Raw genomic sequence first — 13,310 nt, forward strand, 5'->3', positions numbered from 1 at the left:
TGATCCAAATCATGTTATCTAAGCGGAACAGGAGTCAAGGGATCGTCTCAAGGAAGCATTGGATCAACTTCAAGCAACCATGGAGCGTGTTGTGCAACAGGTGGAAAAAGTGGAGAGTGCTAGGCCACAACAACCCTACCAAGAAGAACCACCTTCCTATTATGAATCCTTTCTCCAAAATAATGAACCCTTCTATCCACCCCAAGCCCTAATTGATCATTCTCTCACTTTGCTACTTCAAGGACAAAGAGAAATACAAAGGGAGGCACAAGAATCCATAGCCACCTTGAATGAGATGGTAAACCGATTAGCCACCCAATGCTTGAGCACTCAAGGAACTCCCATGGCCACATGTGGCGAATCGGTTGAAGAGCATAGCATAAGGGAGAGATTGAAAACTCCGGTGGAAATTGAGGAATGTTGCTTTGCATTGGAACAATTGGAGGAAGCTATGATTGTTAGAGAAGAGGAAGAAGTGGTTAAAGACATGGGTAAAGTAGAACAAGAGGTAGATGTCAAGCTTGAATGCTTTCATGCTTCTTTATTGCTTGTTTGGTTGTCTTACCCCACGAGTTTAGAGCATCTCAGGCACATTAGAATGAGTGAAGTACATGTTCCTTTTTGTGTAATTGTGACATAGCCTTTTATGTTAGCGTGTGTATTCTAAACCGCGCGCAACTTAGAATGCACACTTACTTTTATCCATGTCACACATTGGGTCACTCACTCCATTCTAGTGATTTACCTCATTCCAACAATTTATGCTTCCTTGCTTTTGCATTTACTTTTCTCACTATACTGCCTTCTATTTTCAGGATGAGTCATCATAAGCTAAAACAGAAGTGGGAGAAAGAACATGCAGCAACCGGTTGACCCACCAGCTGAAGGTGCCAACCTGTGTAGTCACCGGCTCATATTTGAATACACCGAGGACGGTGCAAACTTTTAAGTGTGGGAAGGTCATCCGACCGGTCGGCGCTTTTGGGTGACAAATTTCTAATCCCAACACTTTTGCATTCCATTTTTAGGTCTTTTAGGATTTTTAGTCGCATTTTCTTGTTCTTGCATATATATACATAATAAGCTTAGTCAAAATAATGAAATTTTTCAAGAAATTTACCTATAGGCACCCTAATTGATTTGAGTAAAAAATTTTTCATTTAACTTTCTTGAATTATACATTGTGGAACATGTTTTGAGCTAAGAACACAAGCATGTGAGATTTGAGCCTAATTGTGTGGTTACATCTTATAACCACTTATTTTCATTCTTGTGTGATTATTCTCTTTCTATGATTGTAATCTTTGATTTGTTTGATTCTTTATGTCCATTATTTTTTGTATACATGCACTTATATAATTGAGGCCATTGTTTCAATTAGTTCACTTACACAAATAGCCTTACCTTTTATCTTCCATTGTTAGCCAACTTTGAACCTACGATTAACCCACTTGTTCTTAATTTAACACATTACAAGCCTTAAAGCGAAAAAACAATAAATGTCCTTTATTTGGATCTTTGATTAGCTTAGGCTAGTGAGTGCGTATCATTCAAGTGTGGGGAAACTTGGGACATTGGTTGAGGTAAAAAGGTAGTTTGTATTTCTATTGAAAATCATGGCAATTGGGTACATAGTCATGTGTTAATTAAATGTAAAACCATATGCATTGATACTTTTGTATATACTTTATTGCAAAAAAGAAAGAAATATATATATATATATATATATATATATATATATATATATACATACAAAATAAAGAAAAAATATATATGAAAAGAAAAATAAAAAAATAGAAAAAGAAAGAAAAAGAAAAGCAATAAAAAGGGGATAAAATGCCCCAAAGCGAAGTCCAATAATATCAATGCATATGTGAAGTGAAAAGAGAACGCATGAGTATGTGAAAAACTGAAAATTATGGGTAGTTAGGTTTGTTTAGAATTGTATAGGTTGTTATATAGGTTAGATGGGAAGTTTAAGTTAATCAAAGATTCAAATTTCAAGTCCACTTGACCATATGCATCCTTACCTTGACCCTAGCCCCATTGCAACCCATGGAAAAGACCTCACGATATTTGTATGCATGCATGAAATAATTGTTGATTGTTAGATAAAAAATAAATCTTGGAAAGCATGATTAAGGGAGAATTGAGTGAATCAACCCTATACACTTGAGTTACTAGAGCGGATACACATCCGGTGAGGGTTCGATTGCTCAATTACATGTTTTCATCTAGAATCATCACTTTTCTTGCAAGTTTGTAAAACCTTTAATAACTCAATTCAATTGTGGTTTGGCTTGGTTGTTAATACCTTTAGCCCTTATGCTTATATATGCTTTCTTGGAAGTTGATTTATTTTGACCAAGCAATTGCATTCATTTAGATAGTTGCATGTAGGTAGACTGCATTTAGTTAGTTTAAATTTTAATAAATGGTGATACCCTTTGTCTCCTTCTTGGTTTAGCATGAGGACATGCTATTGTTTACGTGTGGGGAGATTTGATGCACCACTATTTCATGGTGCATTTTATGCTGAATTGAGGGGATTTTATCACCTTTTCTCATATTTATTCAATGAAATAGCATGGTTTTGTAATTCTCCCTTAATTTGTGCTTAAGTGTGAAAACATGCTTTTTAGGCCTTTAATTTGCTAGTTTTAATTCACCTTTGATTCCACTAGATGCCTTGATGTGTTTGTTAGTGAATTCAGGTTGAAAAGGCTAGGAATGGATCAAAGGAGCGAAGAGAAAAGCATGCAAAGTGGAGAACTCATAGAAAATCAAGGATTTGGAGTGCAATCATCGATGCGCACGCGTGAATATGAAGTCGCATGGCGACGCGTACGCATGACATGATGCGTACGCATGGGAAGTAAAAATGCCAATCGACGCGTACGTGTGACCGATGCGTACGCGTCGCAGCTCGCACGTGACCTCATTAAAGTGAAAATGCTATGGGCGATTTCTGAGCTTCCCAGGCCCAGATCCAACTCATTTCTGAGCCTCTTACATGCAAAATTGAAGAGGAGTCAAGGGGGGAGCACATAGTTTTAGTTTTGATCATGCTTTAGTTAGTTTCTAGAGAGAGAAGCTCTCTCTTCTCTCTAAAATTAGGTTAGATGTAGATTAGGATTTCTTAGATCTAGGTTTAATTCATGCTTTGATTTACTTTTCCTTTTTAATTTCTTGTTCCCTTACCTTTGCTTTCCTTGTTTAGTGTTTTACTCTCTGTATTTGTTTACTTTGTTATTGATGCACTCTTGTTTCTTTTATTTTCTCTTTAATGCAATTTATGTTTGATTTCTTTTATTGTTGATGTGAGTTTTTGTTGTTAATTTCCTTGCAATTGGTAGTTGTAGATTTATATTTCTTGCAATTTTATCTTGCTTTCCTTTTATGTCTTCCAAGTGTTTGATTAAATGCTTGGAAGGATGTTAGAGCAGATTTTTGTGTTCTTGGCTTGGGATGGTAACTTAGGTGAAATTGAGTTGCTAATGTCCAAGTCTTGATAATTGGTGTCCATTGACTCTAGCTTCCACTAAGTTAATTAGTGAGGTGGCTAGGACTTATGGATTAGCATTGGTGTAGCTCATTTGACTTTCCTTCACTTGTTAGAGGATGACTTAATGAGATTGATCCTTACAATTATCATGTTGTGGTTAATATCATGGATAAAGATCCTTAACCATCAACCCTTGCCAAGACTTTTTTATCATTTGAGTTTCCATTTACTTTCTTGCAATTTATCTTTTATGTCCTTTATTCAAAACCCCAAAAATACTTGTCCCATAACCAATAGCAAGAACACTTCCCTGCAATTCCTTGAGAGACGACCCGAGGTTTGAATACTTCGGTTTTTTTATTGGGGTTTGTACTTGTGACAAACAAATTTTTTATTGAGGATTGTTTGTTGGTTTAGAAACTATACTTGCAATGAGAATTTATTTGTGAAATTCTATACCGACCAATTTTCTCTTCATCATAAAACACAAGAAGAATGAATGAAAAGAGAGAGAAATATGAGTCCTTATTGGAAGACATTCAATTCTAGTTAATGGGGTTTTCATGCATGGTATTTTAGTGATTTTTCTCTGTGGCTGAAGTATTGACACTCCTTTGGATCCTTACTTGAATTACATAAAAAAAATGAGACTTGTTATTGTTTGGTCCTTAGTTTGAGCTTTTCTTGCTTTCTTTCTTTTGATTGAGACTTATTGCTTGCTAAGACTAAATGCTATGTGTTAAGGCAGCTCTTTAAAGTAAGCTTTCAACTAGCATTCCCGCCCCAGATGGTTCAAGATGCTAGGTGTTGAGACACCCTAAGGGCTTTGGACAAGAATCATATAGTTGCATTCACATATATAGGTTGCATTGCATTGCATGAGTTTTACATGTTCCTACTCATTTATTTTATCTCCTTTAGCTAAGCATGAGGACATGCTAATGTTTAAGTGCGGGGAGGTTGATAAACCACTATTTTATGGTTTATAATGTGTTTAATTGTGTGGTTTTATCATGATCTTTACCCACTTATTCATATGATTAGCATGCATTTATACTTCGTTCCTAAAATTATTACATGATTGAAAACTTGCTTCGTAGAGACTTTTAATTATGTATTTTAATTCTCTTTTATTCCATTCGATGCCGTGATCTGTGTGTTAAGTGTTTCAGGCTTTATAGGGCATGAATGCGTTGGAGATTGGAAAGAGAGCTTGCAAAATTGGAAGGAACACAGGAAATTAAGGAGATGACTAGCGAAAAGTGACGCGGTCGCATGGCTCACGCGACCGCGCGAAATAGAGGAAATCGCAGTGACGCGGCCGCATGGCTTATGCAACCGCGTGGATTGGAATAGCACAAGTGACGCAGAGGTGTGGACGACGCGCCCGCGTGGCAAGCAAAACGCCGAATGACGCGTCGGCATGAATGACGCGATTGCGTGACGTGCGTGATCTGCATAATCTGCAGAATTCGCTGGGAGTGATTTTGGGCCCTGTTTTGACCCAGTTTTTGGCCCAGAAAAGCATACAAGAGCCAGAGAACATGCAGAAACCAAGAACAACATTCATTCTACACAATTTTAGTTTTTAGATCTAGTCTTACTCCTCCTCTAGGTTTTCTCTCTACACATTCATAGTTCTTAGGATTTTTATTTCTATTGCTCTTTGCATTGGGATATTGAGAAGAGTTATTACCTCGTCAAGACTTCGTCATTCTAGTTCGTTTTCTTTACTTGGCTTTACTCTTCCATGTCCTTTAATTTACTCAATTTTACTATTGGATTATTTTAGAATTTATTAATACAAGAATTACTTTTATTTTTAGTTGATTCCTTTGAGTTTTATTTATCATGTCTTTCTTTAATTCCCTTTCCTATGTTATGAGTTCTACGTTCACAATGAGCGAGTAGTTCCCTAACTTGATGGGGAGTTGATTGAAAGGAACCCTTGAGTTGGGATGCTTAAAAGAAAAATTGTAATTGGGTTTATTGTTGGAATGCTCTCTACTCACTGACACTAATCCTTTTCAATTGAGCGGATTGGAACTTGTGAATAGAAACAATATTCCAACTTGTTTGACTTTTCCTTACCTAGTAAGGGATAACTAAATAAAACAACCTTCAATTATCAATTAATCTTGAGAGTACTTCAACAAGAATAGGGCTTCCAACTAATCTACTCCTAGTCAAGGCTTTTATTTAACTTACTTAATTTCTGCAATTTGATTTCCTATTTATTCAACTCAAACCCTTTTTGAAAACATCTGATTAATAAAATAGCACACCTTTCTGCAACTCGTTAGGAGACGACCTGGGATTCATACTCCCAGTATTTTAATTTTGATTTTTGTGACAACCCTTCTAAATTGATAAGCGGATTTCTGGTTGGTTAAGAACTATACTTGCAACGCATATCTCATAACAATTCTTAATTCGCCAATTTCCGCCACGTCAATTTTTGGCGCCGTTGCCGGGGAGTTGCAATAGAGTGCTAAAGTTATTAATGGGAATTTATTTATTTGCATTTTATTTTATCTTGCTACTATGAGCTGCTTGTTTCTTTCGCTAGATGACGCGTTCACTTCCTGATCCAAGCTTGCCAGTATTCGATCTTGAGATTGAAAGAACTATTTCACGAATAAGGCAAGCTCGGCGTCGGTTAGTCCTCTCTGAGGGCGGATCTGAAACGTCATTTGAGGAAGAAATTAGCCCGCGTTCTACTGATTCGATTGATTTACGTGTAGGTGACATGGCAGAACCTAGGAGAGTTACTATCCAGGAGGCTGGAGCCCCTGATTTTACAATGCAACCGTTTCAAGTGCATCACCCAGCGGTGGCTACAGACTTTGAAATAAAGACTGCACTTCTCAATTTGATGCCCAAGTTTCATGGCTTACCTGCTCAAGAGCCTATCAAGCACCTGAGAGATTTTTAAGCAGCCTGTTCTACTGTCAAGCATGATGGTGCAGATGAAACTTCAATTTTGTTGAAAGATTTCCCATTTTCTCTTGAGGGAAAGGCAAGAGAGTGGTACTACATTCAACCCGCAGCAACTGTATCCAACTGGGATACACTTAGAAGAGAATTTTTGGAAAAGTTCTTTCCAGCTGAAGTTACTGATAAACTGAGGAAAGACATTTCCATGATTGTTCAAGACGAATCTGAGAATCTCTATGAATACTGGGAGCACTTCAATAATCTTCTGAAAGCATGCCCCCACCATATGATTGACAAGATAGTGTTGCTCGGTTACGTCAGACAGGGCATGAGGCCCCAAGATAAGACCACATTGAAAAGTGCTAGTAATGGGTCTATGAAAAAGTACAAGACCACTGATGAGGCATGGAAATTGATTAGTGGCTTAGCTGAATCCACTCGGAATCACAGGCAGAAACAAGGCCGTTCAAAAGTCGTTGCAGAAGTATCCTCTAGCAGAGAGACTGCTGCTCTAACTCAGAGTATCTGTAAAATGACCAACTTGTTGAAGCAGATGCAATTGAATCAACAACAAGTTCAGCAAGCTCAACCTTCTCCACCACAGAAAAACCAACAGTTAGTCCCACAGAGAGTTTGCAGAATCTGTGCTGATTATAGCCATTATACTGACGAATGTCTGCAGCTCCAGCAAGAAGACAAGACCATGGCAGCCGCTCATAACTTCTATGACCGCCCCAACCATGGGTACAATCAAGGTGGAAATTATAGCCATGGATGGCAGGACAATTCTAACCAGAATTGGAGGGACAAAAACAACAGAGGAGGCATACACAATTAGGGAAATCAGAGGTGGATTAACAACAATAACAGGCAGCAGAACCAGAACCAGCCTTACAGAGCACCTCACCTAAGGCAATCCCAAGGACCACAGAATACCCAACAGCAGACCTCTCAAATTACTTATCCTTCTTCATCTGCTAATGATGACTTACTACAATCTGTTGATCAGAGACAAAAAACCATGGAAAATAACCTTTATGCTACACTAAATGGTCTGAACTCTACCCTGCAAGCTCTTGTCTCACAGATTAGATCAATGAATAACTCCAATAACCAGCCTTTGAGCTCCAGTGGAATTCCCTCTCAACCATTACCCAATCCAAAGGGTGGCATTAATGCCATCACCCTAAGGTCCGGAACCACACTGCAGGAGAGGAATCAGGAGGAGCCAAGCCCACCAGAATACGCCTCAGCTAAAGAGGTAGTGGAAATAGAAGATGTTGAAGAGGAAGAGGACATACAGGACATAGATGAAAAAGAAGAAGTTCAACCACAGGAGGAAGCACCAAAGGGCGCAGACACTGCAGAAGACACCATTCCCATTCCATTTCCACAACTTACAAGGAAGCCCAGGAAGCAGCTGGAACCTGATCCCAAAATGGTAGAGATATTCAAAAAGGTTGAGGTAACTGTTCCTCTTTTTGATGTTATTCAACAGGTACCTAAATATGCCAAGTTTCTAAAAGATTTATGTATACATAAAGACAAAATTAATGAATTAGAAACTATTCCTTTAGGTAGTTCCATATCTACTTTAATGGTAGGTTTAGCTGAAAAGTGTAGTGACCCAGGTCCATGTATGGTTAATTATACTATTGGTGGTGTGGTATTTGCTGACTACATGTGTGATTTAGGAGCATGTGTGAGTATAATACCTTTGTCTATATATGATATTTTGAGGCTCCCTCCCTTAAAAAGGTCGGTAGCTCGTTTTGTGTTAGCAGATAAAAGCATTATTACAGTGGCTGGAATTGCTGAAGATGTATTAGTGGGCATTAAGGGGCTCACATTTCCCATTGATTTTATATCCTAGAGATGCCCCAAAATGACTCAGAGAAGCCGTCATCAATCCTACTCGGAAGACCATTCCTGCAGACCTCGAAGTTAAAATTATATGCTATTTCAGGAACATACTCTTTTGAAATAGATGGCCGAGTAGTAATCTTCAATCTGAATGGAGTTATGAAGCATCCTCCGGAGGATCATTCTATCCTCCAGTGTGACATCATAGATGAAACCGTGGCTGAAGTTCACCAGAAGGAATTTGAAGAGAAGTACATAGGACAAGGTCCAAGTGTGGGGACATTCTCAGAGGACAATGACAGTGCTTTACCTTTGTCACCAGCTCCAGACAACCCAGAGCCTGACCATGATCAGAAGTTAGAATTAAAACCCCTTCCTCCACATCTCAAATATGCTTACCTTGAGGACGAGCAGTTTCCAGTTATCATTGCAAGGGAACTCACTTATCAACAGGAAGAGCAGTTACTTAGTGTGCTGAGGAGGCACATGAAGGCAATTGGTTGGAGTTTGGCAGACATAGTAGGCATCAACCCTCAAGTCTGTGAGCATAGAATATTTTTAGAAGGGAGAGCAAGACCTGTTCGTCAACCACAGAGAAGACTAAACCCCACTATCTTAGAGGTTGTCAAAAAGGAAGTGACCAGACTACTGGAGGCAGATATCATCTATCCCATCTCAGACAGTGAATGGGTAAGCCCAGTACAAGTGGTGCCCAAGAAGTCTGGAGTCATTACAGTGAAGAATGAGCATGTAGATCTCATTGCAACCAGATTTCAGAACGCCTGGAGGGTCTGCATTGACTACAGACGCCTCAACCAGGCCACTCGTAAGGATCACTATCCTCTTCCATTCATTGATCAAATGCTGGATCGCCTGTCAGGTAAATCACATTATTGTTTTTTAGATGATTACATAGGTTATTTCCAGATTCATATAGCTCTTGAGGATCAGGAAAAGACCACTTTTACATGTCCTTTTGGGACTTATGCTTACAAGAAAATGCCCTTTGGCTTGTGCAATGCACCAGCTACCTTCTAAAGGTGCATGATGAATTTTTTCTCTGATCTTATTGAGGACTGTATGGAAGTTTTTATGGATGATTTTAGTGTATATGGTGATTATTTTAGCCTTTGCTTAGATGGATTATCTAGAGTATTAGATAGATGTGTCAGTACAAACCTTGTATTAAATTTTGAAAAATATCACTTTATGGTAAAACAAGGTATTGTACTAGGACATGTTGTGTCTAATACTGGCATTTCTGTAGATCCAGCAAAGGTGGATGTTATTTCTAATTTACCTTACCCCTCTTCTGTGAGGGAAGTTCATTCGTTCCTTGGCCATGCAGGTTTTTACAGGAGATTCATTAAGGACTTCAGTAAGGTAGCACTTCCCTTATCCAGACTACTGTAGAAGGATATTGTGTTCGAGTTTAGTGAGGATTGCAAACAAGCATTTGATAAGCTGAAGACTACCCTGACTCAAGCTCCAATTGTGAGAGGACCAGACTGGAGCCAGCCATTTGAAATAATGTGTGACGCCTCCAACCATATAGTAGGAGCAGCACTGGCTCAGCGTGAAGGTAAGGACCCCTTTGTTATTGCTTATGCGTCTAAAACTTTAGATGCCGCTCAGTCCAATTATATTACTACTGAGAAAGAGCTTCTTGCTATTGTTTTTGCTCTGGATAAATTCAGAGCCTATTTACTTGGTACGAAGGTAGTAGTGTACTCAGACCACGCAGCTCCAAAGTATCTATTTGCTAAAAAAGAGTCCAAACCAAGGCTTATACGTTGGATACTGCTATTATAAGAATTTGATTTAGAAATTAAGGATAGGAGTGGTAACCAGAATTTAGTGGCAGACCATTTGAGTCGCCTTGAGCACATTATAGATGACCCCACTCCTATAGCTGATAATTTCCCATTTGATAACCTGCAAGCGGTATCTGAGGTAGTCCCTTGGTATGCACCTGTAGCTAATTATCTAGTTAGCCGCACCTTTCCTCCAAACTTTTCTAAGCATCAAAGAGACAAGCTAAAAAGTGAGTATAAATATTATATATGGGATGACCCATATTTATGGAGATGTGGCGCTGACCAGGTAATTAGACGGTGTGTGCCTCAATCAGAATTCCAGTCCAACTTAGAGGCATGTCACTCGTCTAAGAGTGGAGGACATTTTGGCCCTCAAAGAACAGCTAGAAAAATCTTAGACTGTGGATTCTGGTGGCCTACACTTTTTAGAGACGCTGCTGAATTTTGTAGATCTTGTTTCCCATGCCAAAAATTTGGTAATATATCCAAGAGGGATGAGATGCCTCAACAAATTATGCTTTTCTGTGAAATTTTTTATGTTTGGGGCATTGACTTCATAGGTCCATTTCGAAATTCTAATGGTTATTTTTATATATTGTTAGCTGTAGATTACGTTTCCAAATGGGTGGAAGCAATTCCTATCCGCACTGATGATGCTAACACTGTTGTTTCCTTTGTGAGAAACCACGTTATTTGTCGCTTTGGATCACCACGAGCAATCGTGAGCGATCAAGGCACCCATTTTTGTAACAGGAGACTAACAGGATTAATGAAGAAGCATGAGATAATTCATAAGGTTGCAATAGCCTACCATCCTCAAACTAATGGGGAGGCCGAGGTGTCAAACAGAGAGATAAAGCGTATCTTGCAGAAGATAGTCAAACCTCATAGAAGAAACTGGAGCACCAGGGTACAAGATGCACTCTGGGCATATAGAACAGCATACAAAACACCCATTGGGATGAGTCCTTTCCGCTTAGTTTATGGCAAAGCTTGTCATCTCCCTGTTGAAATAGAGCACAAAGCCTTTTGGGCAGTAAAGGAGTGCAACATGGGAATTGAGAAAGCCGGAGCTGAAAGGAAGTTGCAACTGCAAGAACTGGAAAGCCTTTTCCTAGAAGCTTATGAGAACTCAAGGCTTTACATGGAGAAGATGAAGGCTGTACATGATCAGCACATCAAGAGAAAAGAGTTCCAACCTGAGGATTTGGTCCTCCTTTACAAATCTCGACTGAGGCTCATGCCAGGCAAGTTGAGATCAAGATGGGAAGGTCCATACAGAGTAGAGAAGGCCGAACCGTACGGAGTTTATCACCTAAGCCATCCTTCAAGCTCTGAACTTATCCAAGTTAATGGACATCGTTTAAAGCTGTACCATGGCGAGAAGCGAAAGAAAAACAAGGAGCTCAAGATCTTCCTCTTGGAAGATCCCCACATAGCCAAAGCCTGAGCTAGTGGAGCGTCCAACTTACGGACGTTAAAGCAAAGTGCTAGGTGGGAGACAACCCACCATGGTATGATCGTTCTTTTCTTTATTTTTAGTTTTCCTTATTCAATAACTCTTTTCTTTATCGGTATATTTTGCACATCTGCATTTACATATTTAAAAAAAAAAAATTTTACGCGACACGACCGCCTCATTAACGCGTCCGCGTCGCACGAGATGGGAGGAAATAATTAAACGAACAGAGAGTCCCGCAAGAGCGTGGCTGGAGGCGTGCCAGTGGCACAAATCGCCCCAGGCGACCGCGTCGCCGAGCGTCCGCGTCAAATGGGAACATTGGCCTCCCACGCGAGCGCATCACTCACGCGGCTGCGTGCCCTGGAATTCGACGTAAAGAGGGTGCACGACCGAAAATTGTGCTAGAGTGGTGCTGGATTGGTGCTGAACGCACAATTCTTCCCACGCGGCCGCGTGACCGACACAACCGCGTCATATCCTTCTCATGGCCACTCACGCAATCGCATGACCCACGCGATCGCGTCACCCCAGATTTGGCAATAAATAAAATTTCGAACAGAGAGTTGTGTAAGGGCAAGGCTGCCCTCGTGCCAGTAGCATAAAACGGGTCACGCGACCGCGTGACCGACGTGATTGCGTCAATTATTATAAGCTCAATTCACGCGACCGCGTGCCCCACGCGGCCGCATCGCTTGCGCCGCACAGCTTCCCTGATTTGCCAATTATCTTATCTTTCTTTTCCCCAAATCCTATTTTCTCTTTTTCCCCTCTTATTTCTTCTTTCTCCCTTCTTCCTTCTTTCTCCCTTTCTACTCTCTCTCTCTCTCTCATTCCCATTAACAAGGTTTTCTTTTCTTCTTCCCCCCTTACTTTTCTATTATTCTTCTTATTTTTATATGTCACCTTCTTTTCTTTTCTTTTTACTTTCATTATCCATATTTTCTTTTTTCTTTCTTTTTCCTTTTTACTTGGTGTTGGAAATTTAATTGAGCCATTATTTCTCATTATATACTTGTGGATCGTTGTAAAATTGTTCGGCAATTATATATTACCTTTTTAAAGGGTTGCTTGCATGTTCACTTTAATACTTTCTATACCTTATTTACCATGCACGCTATGTGTTTGTGAAAAGGCCAATATAGCGTTATGCATTTCCTACGTTATTCTATTCTACTAATAAATGCTTGTTTTTCACAAAACCCCTTTCATATTTTATTCGTTGAAAATAATTGTCAATACAAACGTGATGGTTTGTTACGAGTGATGCTTGACCTATGCTACTCATGCCTTTGCCGGCATGCCAATAAACATCTTGCATCTAATTACCCAAACATGCACTTACTTTATTCCCTTTGATGAATTTTTCACATGTAGTCATGACCATGTGTTCACTTCATTCATCTTTAATGTGCATTGATTGCCACCCATACCATCATATTCCTTGCTTTACCCCTTGACATTTTGACATACTTCCTCTTTTCTCCCTTTCAGGATGGCCACTAAGAAAGGAAAAGAGAAAGCTACTCCCAAACCACCAGCAAGAAGAGGAAAAAAAGAGCATTAGTGGCAGAGCCCTCTTCAACTGCGGTTAAACCCTCAACAAAAAGAACTAAGAGGATTATAAAGGTTGATAATAAAGAAAAAGCCTTCCCAGCAAAGGACACTGTGCGATTTCCCAATCGCTACTGTGAGCAGATGTTCCCCATCTTGGCAGAAAGGAGTTACA

Source organism: Arachis ipaensis, chromosome B5, assembly GCF_059453495.1.
Source record: "Arachis ipaensis isolate K30076 ecotype BB chromosome B5, ASM5945349v1, whole genome shotgun sequence".
NCBI classification, from domain to species: Eukaryota; Viridiplantae; Streptophyta; class Magnoliopsida; order Fabales; family Fabaceae; genus Arachis; species Arachis ipaensis.